Source organism: Heterodontus francisci, unplaced genomic scaffold (genome assembly GCF_036365525.1).
Source record: "Heterodontus francisci isolate sHetFra1 unplaced genomic scaffold, sHetFra1.hap1 HAP1_SCAFFOLD_705, whole genome shotgun sequence".
Lineage (NCBI taxonomy): Eukaryota > Metazoa > Chordata > Chondrichthyes > Heterodontiformes > Heterodontidae > Heterodontus > Heterodontus francisci.
In genome coordinates this window covers 430,799-446,027 of record NW_027142242.1, presented here as the reverse complement: position 1 = coordinate 446,027, position 15,229 = coordinate 430,799, and the positions used below count along the sequence as shown (strand labels likewise).

Here is a 15,229-nt window from a genome sequence, read left to right as displayed (position 1 = left end):
TGCCGTAATACTGCACTGACCGGTGTCTCTGTGCCGTAATACTGCACTGACCGGTGTCTCTGTGCTGTAATACTGCACTCACTGGTGTCTGTGCCGTAATACTGCACTCACCGGTGTCTCTGTGCCGTAATACTGCAGTGGTTGCTGTGTCTGTGCTGTTATACTGCAGTGACCATGTCTCTGTGCTGTAATACTGCAGTGACCATGTCTCTGTGCTGTAATACTGCAGTGACCATGTTTCTGTGCTGTAATACTGCAGTGACCATGTTTCTGTGCTGTAATACTGCAGTGACCATGTCTGTGTGCTGTAATATTGCAATTACCATGTCTCTATGCTGTGATACTGCTGTAGCCGGTGTCTCTGTGCTGTGACACTGCAGTGACCGGTGTGTCTGTGCCGTAATACTGCAGTAGCTGGTGTGTCTGTGCTGTAATACTGCAGTGGCCGGTGTCTCTGTGCTGCAATACTGCACTGACCGGTGTCTCTGTGCCGTAATACTGCACTCACCGGTGTCTCTGTGCCGTAATACTGCAGTGGTTGCTGTGTCTGTGCTGTAATACTGCAGTGACCATGTCTCTGTGCTGTAATACTGCAGTGACCATGTTTCTGTGCTGTAATACTGCAGTGACCATATTTCTGTGCTGTAATACTTCACTGACCATGTCTCTGTGCTTTAATACTGCAATTACCATGTCTCTGTGCGGTGATACTGCAGTAGCTGGTGTCTCTGTGCGGTGATACTGCAGTACCTGGTGTCTCTGTGCGGTGATACTGCAGTGACCATGTCTCTGTGCTCTTATACTGTGGTGACCCGTGTCTCTGTGCTGTAATACTGCGGTGACCATGTCTCTGTGCCATAATACTGCACTGACCGGTGTCTCTGTGCTGTAATACTGCAGTTACCATGTCTCAATGCTGTGACACTGCAGTAGCTGGTGTGCCTGTGCTGTAATACTGCAGTAGCCGGTGTGTCTGTGCTGTAATACTGCAGTGACCATGTCTGTGTGCCGTGATACTGCAGTGACCATGTCTCTGTGCCGTGATACTGCAGTGATCATGTCTCTGTGCCGTGATAGTGCAGTGATCATGTCTCTGTGCCGTAATACTGCACTGACTGGTGTCACAGTGCTGTAATACTGCAGTGGGCGCTGTGTTTGTGCTGTAATACTGCAGTTACCAAGTCTCTGTGCTGTGGTACTGCAGTAGCCAGTGTGTCTATGCTGTAATACTGCAGTGACCATGTCTCTGTGCTGTAATACTGCAGTGACCATGTTTCTGTGCTGTCATACTGCAGTGACCATGTTTGTGTGCTGTAATACTGCAATTACCATGTCTCTCTGCTGTGATACTGCTGTAGCCGGTGTCTCTGTGCTGTGACACTGCAGTGACCGGTGTGTCTGTGCCCTAATACTGCAGTAGCTGGTGTGTCTGTGCTGCAATACTGCACTCACCGGTGTCTCTGTGCGTAATACTGCACTGACCGGGGTCACAGTGCTGTAATACTGCAGTGGCCGCTGTGTTTGTGCTGTAATACTGCAGTTATCAAGTCTCTGTACTGTGGTGCTGCAGTAGCCAGTGTGTCTGTGCTGTAATACTGCACTGACCATATCTCTGTGCCGTAATACTGCAGTGACCATGTCTTAGTGCTATAATATTGCAGTGACCATATCTCTGTGCCGTGATACTGCAGTGACCATGTCTATGTGCTGTAATACTGCAGTGACCATGTCTCTGTGCTGTAATATTGCAGTGACCATGTCTCTGTGCAGTAATACTGTGCTGACCGGTGTCTCTGTGCTGTAATACTGCAGTTACCATGTCTCTGTGCTGTAATACTGTGCTGACCGGTGTCTCTGTGCCGTAATACTGCAGTGACCGGTGTCTCTGTGCCGTAATACTGCAGTGACCGGTGTCTCTGTGCCGTAATACTGCACTGACCGGTGTCTCTGTGCCGTAATACTGCACTGCCCGGTGTCTCTGTGCTGTAATACTGCACTGACCGGTGTCTCTGTGCCGTAATACTGCGCTGACCGGTGTCTCTGTGCCGTAATACTGCACTGACCGGTGTCTCTGTGCCGTAATACTGCACTGACCGGTGTCTCTGTGCCGTAATACTGCGGTGACCATGTTTCTGTGCTGTAATACTGCAGTGACCATATCTCTGTGCCGTGATACTGCAGTGACCATGTCTATGTGCTGTAATACTGCAGTGACCATGTCTATGTGCTGTAATACTGCAGTGACCATGTCTCTGTGCTGTAATACTGTACTGACCATATCTCTGTGCCGTGATACTGCAGTGACCATGTCTATGTGCTGTAATACTGCAGTGACCATGTCTATGTGCTGTAATACTGCAGTGACCATGTCTCTGTGCTGTAATACTGTACTGACCGGTGTCTCTGTGCCGTAATGCTGCACTGACCGGTGTCTCTGTGCCGTAATGCTGCACTGACCGGTGTCTCTGTGCTGTAATGCTGCAGTGACTGGTGTCACAGTGCTGTAATACTGCAGTGGCCGCTGTGTTTGTGCTGTAATACTGCAGTTACCAAGTCTCTGTACTGTGGTACTGCAGTGACCATGTCTCTGTGCCGTAATACTGCACTGCCCGGTGTCTCTGTGCTGTAATACTGCACTGACCGGTGTCTCTGTGCCGTAATACTGCGCTGACCGGTGTCTCTGTGCCGTAATACTGCACTGACCGGTGTCTCTGTGCCGTAATACTGCGGTGACCATGTTTCTGTGCTGTAATACTGCAGTGACCATATCTCTGTGCCGTGATACTGCAGTGACCATGTCTATGTGCTGTAATACTGCAGTGACCATGTCTATGTGCTGTAATACTGCAGTGACCATGTCTCTGTGCTGTAATACTGTACTGACCGGTGTCTCTGTGCCGTAATGCTGCACTGACCGGTGTCTCTGTGCCGTAATGCTGCACTGACCGGTGTCTCTGTGCCGTAATGCTGCAGTGACTGGTGTCACAGTGCTGTAATACTGCAGTGGCCGCTGTGTTTGTGCTGTAATACTGCAGTTACCAAGTCTCTGTACTGTGGTACTGCAGTAGCCAGTGTGTCTGTGCTGTAATACTGCAGTGACCATGTCTGTGTGCCGTGATACTGCAGTGACCATGTCTGTGTGCCGTGATACTGCAGTGACCATGTCTGTGTGCCGTGATACTGCAGTGACCATGTCTCTGTGCCGTGATACTGCAGTGACCATGTCTCTGTGCCGTGATACTGCAGTGACCATGTCTCTGTGCCGTGATAGTGCAGTGACCATGTCTCTGTGCCGTGATAGTGCAGTGACCATGTCTCTGTGCCGTGATAGTGCAGTGACCATGTCTATGTGCTGTAATACTGCGGTGACCATGTCTCTGTGCAGTAATACCACAGTGACCATGTCTATGTGCTGAAATACTGCGGTGCCCATGTCTCTGTGCAGTAATACCACAGTGACCATGTCTATGTGCTGAAATACTGCGGTGCCCATGTCTCTGTGCTGTAATACTGCACTGTCCGGTGTCTCTGTGCTGTAATACTGCAGTTACCGGTGTCTCTGTGCCGTAATACTGCACTGACCGGTGAATCTGTGCCGTAATACTGCACTGACCGGTGTCTCTGTGCCGTAATACTGCACTCACCGGTGTCTCTGTGCCGTAATACTGCACTGACCGGTGTCTCTGTGCCGTAATACTGCACTGACCGGTGTCTCTGTGCCGTAATACTGCACTGACCGGTGTCTCTGTGCCGTAATACTGCACTGACCGGTGTCTCTGTGCCGTAATACTGCACTGACCGGTGTCTCTGTGCCGTAATACTGCACTGACCGGTGTCTCTGTGCCGTAATACTGCACTGACCGGTGTCTCTGTGCCGTAATACTGCACTGACCGGTGTCTCTGTGCCGTAATACTGCACTGACCGGTGTCTCTGTGCCGTAATACTGCACTGACCGGTGTCTCTGTGCCGTAATACTGCACTGACCGGTGTCTCTGTGCCGTAATACTGCACTGACCGGTGTCTCTGTGCCGTAATACTGCACTGACCGGTGTCTCTGTGCCGTAATACTGCAGTGGTTGCTGTGTCTGTGCTGTTATACTGCAGTGACCATGTCTCTGTGCTGTAATACTGCAGTGACCATGTCTCTGTGCTGTAATACTGCAGTGACCATGTTTCTGTGCTGTAATACTGCAGTGACCATGTTTCTGTGCTGTAATACTGCAGTGACCATGTTTCTGTGCTGTAATACTGCAGTGACCATGTCTCTGTGCTCTTATACTGTGGTAACCCGTGTCTCTGTGCTGTAATACTGCGATGACCATGTCTCTGTGCCATAATACTGCACTGTCCGGTGTCTCTGTGCTGTAATACTGCAGTTACCATGTCTCAATGCTGTGACACTGCAGTAGCCGGTGTGCCTGTGCTGTAATACTGCAGTAGCCGGTGTGCCTGTGCTGTAATACTGCAGTAGCCGGTGTGCCTGTGCTGTAATACTGCAGTAGCCGGTGTGCCTGTGCTGTAATTCTGCAGTAGCCGGTGTTTCTGTGCTGTAATACTGCAGTGACCACGTCTGTGTGCCGTGATACTGCAGTGACCATGTCTCTGTGCCGTGATACTGCAGTGACCATGTCTCTGTGCCGTGATAGTGCAGTGATCATGTCTCTGTGACGTGATAGTGCAGTGATCATGTCTCTGTGCCGTAATACTGCACTGACCGGTGTCACAGTGCTGTAATACTGCAGTGGGCGCTGTGTTTGTGCTGTAATACTGCAGTTACCAAGTCTCTGTGCTGTGGTACTGCACTAGCCAGTGTGTCTGTGCTGTAATACTGCACTGACCATGTCTCTGTGCCGTAATACTGCACTGACCATGTATCTGTGCTGTAATACTGCGGTGACCAGTGTGTCTGTTTTGTAATACTGCAGTGACCATGTCTGTGCCGTAATACTGCACTGACCGGTGTCTCCGCGCCATAATACTGCATTGACCGGTGTCTCCGTGCCGTAATACTGCACTGACCGGTGTTTCCATGCCGTAATACTGCAGTGACCATGTCTCTGTGCTGTAAAAGTGCAGTGACCATGTCTCTGTGCCGTAATACTGCATTGACCAGTGTCTCTGCACCGTAATACTGTACTGACCGGTGTCTCTGTGCTGTAATACTGCAGTGACCGGTGTCTCTGTGCCGTGATACTGCAGTGACCGGTGTCTCTGTGCCGTGTTACTGCAGTAACCGGTGTCTCTGTGCTGTAATACTGCGGTGACCAGTGTGTCTGATTTGTAATACTGCAGTTACCATGTCTCTGTGCCGTGATACTGCAGTGACCGGTGTCTCTGTGCCGTGATACTGCAGTAGCCGGTGTCTCTGTGCCGTGATACTGCAGTGACCGGTGTCTCTGTGCAGTGATACTGCAGTAGCCGGTGTCTCTGTGCCGTGATACTGCAGTGACCGGTGTCTCTGTGCCGTGATACTGCAGTGACCGGTGTCTCTGTGCCGTGATACTGCAGTGACCGGTGTCTCTGTGCCGTGATACTGCAGTGACCGGTGTCTCTGTGCCGTGATCCTGCAGTGACCGGTGTCTCTGTGCCGTGATCCTGCAGTGACCGGTGTCTCTGTGCCGTGATCCTGCAGTGACCGGTGTCTCTGTGCCGTGATCCTGCAGTGACCGGTGTCTCTGTGCCGTGATCCTGCAGTGACCGGTGTCTCTGTGCCGTGATCCTGCAGTGACCGGTGTCTCTGTGCCGTGATCCTGCAGTGACCGGTGTCTCTGTGCCGTGATACTGCAGTGACCGGTGTCTCTGTGCCGTGATACTGCAGTGACCGGTGTCTCTGTGCCGTGATACTGCAGTGACCGGTGTCTCTGTGCCGTGATACTGCAGTGACCGGTGTCTCTGTGCCGTGATACTGCAGTGACCGGTGTCTCTGTGCCGTGATACTTAAGTGACCGGTGTCTCTGTGCCGTGATACTGCAGTGACCGGTGTCTCTGTGCCGTGATACTGCAGTGACCGGTGTCTCTGTGCCGTGATACTGCAGTGACCGGTGTCTCTGTTTTGTAATACTGCAGTGACCATGTCTCTATGCTGTGATGCTGCAGTGGCCAGTGTGTCTGTACAATAGTGTGGTAGAAGTTGAGCTGTTGATTCCATGGTATTTGGTATGTCCAGATTAGAAACACAGAAACATAGAAAATAGGAGCAGGAGTAGGCCGTTCGGCCCTTCGAGCCTGCTCCGCCATTCATTATGACCATCCAACTCAGTAACCTGTTCCTGCTTTCTCCCCATACCCTTTGATCTCTTTAGACCCAAGAGCTATATCTAACTGCTTTCTGTGGTAGCAAATTCCACAGGCTCGCCACTCGCTGGGTGGAAATTTCTCCTCATCTCAGTCCTGAAAGTTTACCCTGTATCCTTAGACTCCTGGTTCTGGACTCCCCCACCATCGGGAACATCCTTCCTGCATCTACCCTGTCAAGTCCTGTTAGAGTTTCATAGGTTTCTACGAGATTCCCCCCTCACTCTTCTGAACTCCAGCGGATATATCCTAACCGACTCAATCTCTCCTTATACGTCAGTCCCGCCATCCCAGGAATCAGTCTTGTAAACCTTCGCTGCACTCCCTCTGTAGCAAGAACATTCTTTCTCAGATAAGGAGACCAAACTGCACACAATATTCCAGGTGTGGCCTCACCAAGACCCTGTATAATGGCAACATCCCTGCTCCAGTACTCAAATCCTCTCGCTATGAAGGCCAACATACCATTTGCCTTTTTTACCACCTGTTGCACCTGCATGCTTACTTTCAGCAACTGGTGTACGAGAACACCCAGGTCTCACTGCATATTCTCCTCTCTCAGTTTATAGCCGTTCAGATAATCTGCCTTCCTGTTTTTGCTACCAAAGTGGATAACCTCATATTTATCCACATTATACTGCATCTGCCATGCATTAGCCCACTCACTCAACTTGTCCAAATCACCCTGAAGCCTCTCTGCATCCTCCTCACAACTCACCCTCCCAACCAGTTTTGTGTCATCTGCAAATTTGGAGATATTACATTTAGTTCCCTCATCTAAATCATTAACATACATTGTGAATAGCTGGGGTCTGATCCCTGCGGTACCCCACTAGTCACTGCCTGCCATTTGGAAAAAGACCCATTTATCCCTACTCTTTGTTTCCTGTCTGCCAACCAATTTTCTATCCATTGCAATACACTACCCCCAATCCCATGCGCTTTAATTTTACATGCTAATCTCTTCTGTGGGACTTTGTCGAAAGCCTTCTGAAAGTCCAAATAAACCACATCTACTGGCTCCCCCTCATCAACTCTACTAGTTACATCCTCGAAGAATTCTAGTAGATTTGTCAAACATGATTTCCCTTTCATAAATCCATGCTGACTCTGTCCGATTCTACCACTGTTCTCTAAGTGCTCTGCTGTAAAATCTTTGATAATGGACTCTAGAATTTTCCCCACTATCGATGTCAGGCTGACTGGTCTATAATTCCCTGCTTTCTCTCTACCTCCCTTTTTAAATAGTGGGGTTACATTAGCTACCCTCCAATCTGTAGGAACTGTTCCAGAGTCTATAGAATCTTGGAAGATGACCACCAATGCATCCACAATGTCTCGGGCCACTTCCTTAAGTACTCTGGGATGAATACCATCAGGCCCTGGGGATTTATCGGTCTTCAATCCCATCAATTTCCCCAACACCATTTTTCTAGTAATAAAACCTTTAAACCTTTCTTACCTTAGATATTTTTCCAGCTATTTAGAGCTACTCCCTAACAGCAGTAACTCACCAACCAATCACCTTGCAGCTTTCCTGTGACATCACTGTTGGCCTTTTTTTTTCTTTTTTTCAAAACTGCATGTGGGCTTGTGGGTAGTGGTGAGCAGCTGTCTCCTGGGAATCGGTCATTGACTGATGCCTTGAATTCCATGCCCGTCTCACTCTGGAGCAGTATCCTTGTTTGGTTGTGTGTGTGCGTGAGTAGGCAGAGTGGCAAAGTTGGTCAGTGCGTGTGTCCTAGCTGTGCAGCCGGGTCAGGATGTCAGAAGCTCATGGGCAATTGTTTCACACTGGGCAAATCATTTCCACAAACATCAGTGAGTCATTGAATCATACAATGGTTACTGCATAGTAGGAGGCCATTCGGCCCATCTAGTCTGTACCAGCTTTCTGCAGAGTTCCACTCTGCACTGTAATTTTTTTCTCAGAATCACAGAATTGTTGCAGTGCAATTGTTACAGGTCTGCACCAGCTCTCCTAATGAGCATTTCACCTCGTGCCACTCCCCTGTCTTCTCCCCTAACCCTGCACATTCCCTTCAGATAATTATCCAGTTCTTGTTTAAAGGCCTTGATTGAATCTGTTGCCACCACACTCTCGGGCAGTGCATTCAAGATCCTAACCACTTGCTGCATAAAAATGGTTTTCGTCATGTTGTCTTGGTTCTTTTGCCAATCATCTTAAATCGGTTTGCTCAGGTTGTTGACCCTTCTGTCAATGGGTACACTCTGTCCAGACCCCTCATGATTTTGAAAACTTAGAGTCATTATGGCACAGAAGGAGGCCATTTTGCCTGTTGAGGCCATGTTGGCTGTCTGTAGAGCAGCCCAGTCAGTCCCATTGCCCTGCTCTATTCCAATAGTTCTGCAACTTCATTTTCCTCAAGTGCCCATCCAATTTCTTTTTGAAATCATTCATCGTCTCCGCTTCCTCCACCCTCATAGGCAGTGTTCCAAGTCATTACCATTCGTTGCCTAAAAAAGGTTCTTCCTGACAATCCCCCCGAATCTCCTTCCCAAAACCTTAAATCTCTGTCATCTAGTCCTTGTACCATCACCTAATGGGAACAGTCTTTCTTTGCCTGCCTTATCTAAGCCTATCATAATCTTGTACACATCTATCAAATCTCCCTTCAATCTCCTTTGCTCCAGGGAGAACAACCCCAGCTTCTCCAACCTAACCTTGTAACTAAAATCCCCCATTCCTTGAACTATTCTGGTGGATCTCCTCTGCACCCTCTCAAGGGCCCTCACATCCTTCCTAAAGTGTGGTGACCAGAACTGGACACAGACTCTAGTTGTGGCCTAACCAGAGCTTTATAAAGCTTCTGCATAACTTCCCTGCTTTTGTACTCAATGCCTCTATTTATGAAGCCCAAGATCCTATATGCTTTGCTAACCTCTCTCTCAATATGATCTGACACCTTCAAAGATCGATGCACATGCACCTCCAGGTCCTCTGTCCCCGCACACTCTTTATAACTGTGCCATTAAGTCTATATTGCCCCTCTCTATCCCTTTTGCTAAAATGTATCTCCTCACATTTCTCTGTATTAAATTCCATCTGCCACTTGTCTGCCCATTCTGCTAGCCTATCTATGTCCTGTTGCAGACGATTGGTATCATCCTCACTGTCTGCCACTCAAATTTGGTATCATCAGCAAATTTTGAAATTTTACTCTGTATTCCAATATCCAAGTCAGTTGTGTATATCAAAAAAAGCAGTGGTCCTAGCACTGGTCCTTAGGGAATACGACTGGCTACCATCCTTCAGTCTGAAGAATAACCATTTACCATGACTCACTGTTTTCTGTCATTAAGCCAGTTGTTTTCATCCGAGGCAACACTGACCCTTCTATTCCATGAACCTCAATTTTGTCAAATCTCCTCTCAACCTTCTCTCCTTTAAGGAGAGCTGCCTCAACTTCGCCAATCTGTCTACATTACTGAAGTCCGTCATCCTTGGAACCGTTCTCGTAAATCTCTTCTGCGCCTTCGCATCTTTCCTAAAGTGCCGTGGCCAGAATTGGACACAATACTCCAGTTGAGGCGGAACCAGTGTTTTATAAAGGTTCATAATAACTTCCTTGCTTTTGTATTCTCTGCCTCTATTTATAAAATGCTTGTTAAACAGCACCAAGAATGAGCTTTCTGTCAGGAGATGGTAAGGAGCTTTAGACATTGATAGTGCAGCAGGCAGTTGCCTTTAATTCGACAGAGACTCAATGTATTTTACAGAGATTTGAAGATTTGTTTTTGTCCAAGGATTGAACCTGGTGTCTCTCAGGCTGAAGCCATTATGTATTGTGGATTAAGTTGGAGGAGAAAGGGCCCAGGCTCCATCCTCGGTCACTGCTGGGTTATTTGGTGTTGAAATTTGGAGATCTATAATTAGGAGGCTGAGTGAAGTATTCGACCAAAGGAAAGTGCCCAAGGCTAGTGGGAAGATGGGGAATAGGCTAAAACATGGCAAATGCAATTCAATGTCTGTAATTAAAAAACTACCAGTACTGATAATGTGAATGGGAATGGACATGGGGAAGAGGAGATGGAATAGAGTCATTTACAGCACAGAAGTAGGCAATTCGGCCCATCGAGTCCATGCTGGCTTTCTGTGAAGAAATCCTGTCAATCCCATTCCCCCGCTCTATCCCCGTAGCCTCGCAAGTTTATTAGCTCCAAGAGCCCATCTAATTTCCTTTTGAAATCAAAAATTGTTTCTGCCTCCAGCACCCTCGTGGGAAGCAAGAGGAGAGTGGAGGGTGCAGAGGAGATTCACCAGGATGTTTCCTGGGCTGGATATTTCAGCTATGAAGAGAGACTGAAAAAGCTAGGGTTGTTTTCCTTAGAGCTGAGGGGGGGATCTGATTGGGTTGTACAAAATTATGAGGGGCATTGATAGGTTAGATAGGAAGAAACTTTTTCCCTTAACGGAGGTGTCAATAACCAGGGGACATAGATGTAAGGTAAGGTGCAGGAGGTTTAGAGGGGATTTGAGGAAAACTCTTTTCACCCAGAGGGTGATTGGAATCTGGAGCACACTGCCTGAAGGGGTGGTAGAGGCAGGAACCCTCACAACATTTAAGAAGTATTTAGATGAGCACTTGAACCACCATAGCATACAAGGCTACGGGCCAAGTGCTGGAAAATGGGATTAGAATAGATAGGTGCTTGATGGCCGGCACAGACACAATGGGCCGAAGGGCCTGTTTCTGTGCTTTATAACTCAATGACTCACATTCATCCTACATCTCGTGTCAAGAACCTTCAATCTGTGCCCCCCTAGTCCTTGTACCAGTTCTGGGCACTGCACTTTCAGAAGGACATTAAAGGCAGCAACAAAGCTTATTCAAGCTGTAAATGGTGAGAGGTTGGGAAGTGTTGATGTCCAAAGGGACATGGGTGTCTGTTCATGAGTCACTAAAAGTGAGCATACAGGTGCAGCAAGGAACTAGGAAGGCAAATGGTACATTGGCCTTCATTGCAAGGGGATTTGAGGACAGGAGGAAAGAAGTCTTGCTGTAATTATATAGAGCCTTGGTGAGACTGCACCTGGAGTATTGTGTACAGTTTTGGTCTCTTTTTTTTATTCATTCATGGGATGTGGGCGTCGCTGGCTTGTTCAGCATTTATTGCCCATCCCTAATTGCCCTTGACAAGGTGGTGGTGAGCTGCCTTCTTGAACCGCTGCTGTCCATGTTGGGTAAGTACACCCACAGTGCTGTTAGGAAGGGAGTTTCAGGATTTTGGGCCAGTGACTGTGAAGGAACGGCGATATAGTTCCAAGTCAGGATGATGTGTGACTTGGATGGGTACTTGCAGGTGGTGATGTTCACATGCATTTGCTGCGCTTGTCCTTCTAGGTGGTAGAGGTCGCGAGTTTGGAAGGTGATGTCTAAGGAGCCTTGGTGCATTGCTGCAGTGCATCTTGTAGATGGTACACACTGCTGCCACTGTGTGTCGGTAGTGGCGGGAGTGAACGTTTGTAGATGGGGTGTCAATCAAGTGGGCTGCTTTGTCCTGGATGGCGTCAAGCTTCTTGAGTGTTGTTGGAGCTGCACACATCCAGGCAAGTGGAGAGTGTTCCATCACACTCCTGACTTATGCCTTGTAAATGGTGGACAGGCTTTGGGGAATCAAGAGGTGAGTTACTCACTGTAGGATTCCTAGCCTTTGACCTGCTCTTGTAGCCATGGTATTTATATGGCTACTCCAGTTCAGTTTCTGGTCAATGGTAACCCCCAGGGGATTCAGCGATCGTAATGCCATTGAATGTCAAGGAGAGATGGTTAGGTTCTCTCTTGTTGGAGATGGTCATTGCCTGGCACTTGTGTGGCGCGAATGTTACTTGCCACTTGTAAGCCCAAGTTTGGATATTGTCCAGGTCTTGCTGCATTTCTACACAGACTGCTTCAGTATCTGAGGAGTTGCGAATGGTGCTGAACATTGTGCAATCATCAGCGAACATCTCCACGTCTGACCTTATGATTGAAGGAAGGTCATTGATGAAGCAGCTGAAGATGGTTGGACCTAGGAGACTAGCCTGAGGAACTCCTGCACTGATGTCCTGGAACTGAGATGATTGACCTCCAAAAACCAGAACCATCTTCCTTTGCACTAGGTACTGCTCCAACCAGTGGAGTGTTTTCCCCTGATTTCCATTGACTCCAGATTTGCTGGGGCTCCTTGATGCTAACGAAGGATATACTTGCCATAGAGGGAGTGCGGTGGAGCTTCAGCAGATTAATCCCCGGGATAGTGGGATTGTTTTATGAGGAAAGATTGAGGAAATTGGGCCTGTATTCTCTAGAGTTTTGAAGAATGAGAGGTGACCTCATTGAAACTTACAAAATTCTTACAGGGCGTGACAGGGTGGATGTAGATAGGATGTTTGCCCTGGCTGGTGAGTCTCGAACAAGGGGACACAGTCTCAGAATAAAGGGCAAGCCATTTAAAACTGAGATGAGGAGGAACTTCTTCACTCAGAGTGTGGTGAATCTTTGGAATTCTCTATTTCAGAGGGCTGTGGAAGCTCAATCATTGAGTATGTTCAAGACAGAAATCAACAGATATCTGGATACTAATGACATCAAGGGATATGGGAAAGTCATGATCTAATTGAATGGTGGAGCAGGCTTAACAGCTAAATGGCCTACTCCTCCTATGTTCCTATGAATACAACAGAACCTATAAAAAAAAACACGAAGATCTCAGTGAGAGTACTGTGTGCAGTTTTGGGCACCATACAATAGGGAGGATATTGAAGCTTTAGAGAGGATGTAAAGCAGCTTCACGTGCAAAGAAAAGAGAGACTTGCATTTATATAGCACCTTTCATGGCCTCAGGACATCCCAGGTATTTTACAGCCAATAAATTAGTTTTTGAAGTGTAGTCACTGCTGTAATGCAGGAAACAGCAGCCAGTACATGCACAGCAAACTCTCACAAACAGCAAAACTAAAAGCAAAATGCGGAGGATGCTGAAAATCTGAAATAAAAACAGAAAGTGTTGGATTTACTTCGCAGGTCTGGCAGCATCTGTGGAGAGAGAAACAGAGTTAATGTTTCAGGCCTGTGGTGAGCAGTGGGAATTACAAATATGGGGAAAGTCTTGACATATTGGATTGTTTTGTTAGAACTATACAGATAAGGGGATTTGATCGAGGTGTGTAAAATGCTGTAAGGATGGCAGTTGTACTAGAACAAGGGACTGTAGATAGAAGAATAAAAATAAAATATTGAGAACAGAGGACAGGAGAAACTTCTTCACACAGAGGGTTGAGAGGCTGTGGGATTCACTTCCAGGGTTCGTGGTTGAGGCAGAAACTGTGTGTACATTCAAGATTAAATTGGAGAGGGGGATGAAGGAAAAGGGAGTTGAAGGGATGTGGGTAAATGAGATCAGAACTATTTGCTTGTGTGGAGGGCAATGGCTGACATGAACTAGTTGGGCCAAATGGCCTGTTTTTCTGTCTTGTAACTGCTATGTGGGTGTATCTCACGGTATGGTGCTGAGGCACACAGAGCACAGGGTCCAAGTTCCAGCCATACCCTGGAGTCATTCAGCTGGTCTTGGCCATTGGAACCATTATATCAGGCCTCTTTTGTGGGTGTGGGGGGGGGAATGCGGGTAAATCAGCCAGGGTTTCGACTGCAGATCCTGGAGAGCACCTGTGGATCCAAGCCCTGGAATAGTCTGCAACATCCAGAGGATGGGGGAGCTAGTAGAAAGACAACAGTGAGCATTAACTGTGAGAGACTGTAGTTTGTATCCTGCATTAATTTCAGAAATGTTCCTGATACCAAGGCTACTGGGGATCCCAGAAGGAGCATGTTGTGGAATGTTGGGGCCCCCGGGGGAGCAGAGTGTGGAGTGTTGGGCACCCTGGAGGCAGGTGCAGAGAGTGGAGTATCGGGGTCCCCGAGGGTGGGGGTGTGGGTGGGTGGGGGCATACAGTGGGATGTTAAAGTCCTCGTGGGGAGCAGAGTTCAGAGTGTTGTGTCCCTGGGGCAAGAGTGCGGAGTGTTGGGCACCTTTCTAATTCTGGCCTCTTGTGCATCCCCAATTTTAATTGCTTCACCGCTGGCGACTGTGCCAGCTGACTGGGCCCTCAGCTCTGGAATTCCCTCCCTAAACCTCTCCGCCTCTGTCTGCTTTTAAGACACTCCTTAAAACCTACCTCTTTGACCGAGCTTTTGGTCATCTATCCTGATGTGACTTGGTGTCTAATTTGGCTTTATAACACTCCTGTGAAACGCTTTGGGATGTTTTATTATGTTTAAGGCACTATATAAATACAAGTTGTTGTTCAAACCTTGAACCTTTAACAGCTGTACAGCGTCACTGAGCTCAACCATTCTGTAGGGGGTACGGGGAGGCAGTTGGCAAAAGGGGAGTTTAAATTAGGTTATGGGTGGGGGTTTGAGAAGTGTCAGAATCTAATTTGCAACCTTCTTGCCCAGAGAGGAAAGGAGAGTATTTTTGGTGCAGAAAGTCAGCAGTGGGAGATTGTGATATGTTTATGATGCACCCTTTTGCTGTTACTGGAGTGGTCGAGGCCTGGGCCTGTGCTCTGGGGCCTCACGGGTGTAGTGGTGGTGGCTGGGTGTGTGCTGCAGTCAGCTGCTGCCTGTATGAAGCTGCATCAACTGCTGTGGTACTCGGGGCTGGGTGTGCAAAGACAGCAGGACCCTGTGCTTGTCTACACATTGAGCACTAAGCAGCAGAGTGGGACTAAGTATCAGGCAGAGAGGCACAGACACAGGGAGAGAGAGAGACACACACACACACAGAGTGACAGACAGAGACACACACACACTAGCTGCAGGGGTTCAGTAACTGTGATGAGGTAAGTGTGCCACGGCTTTCTCTCTCTCCGCGTCTGGGGTCTGGTATGCTCTTTCCCACGGACTCTGTGTGTGTGCATGTGTC

The 15,229-nt window shown here is 48.1% G+C and overlaps 1 protein-coding gene across 4 annotated transcripts in view; it reads left to right on the top strand.

Moving 5' to 3' along the window:
• ncoa1 (nuclear receptor coactivator 1) overlaps positions 1-15,229 on the top strand; it is a 146,951-nt gene that overhangs the window by 22,497 nt on the left and 109,225 nt on the right. Inside the window, exon 1 of one of the 4 annotated variants that reach the window (XM_068028428.1) lies at positions 14,882-15,146. The exons of the other annotated variants lie outside the window; for them this stretch is intronic. The gene's annotated coding sequence lies outside the window, so the exon portion shown is untranslated. Of the gene's footprint in view, positions 1-14,881; positions 15,147-15,229 lie in introns of those variants that run through there. 4 annotated transcript variants of the gene reach the window in all.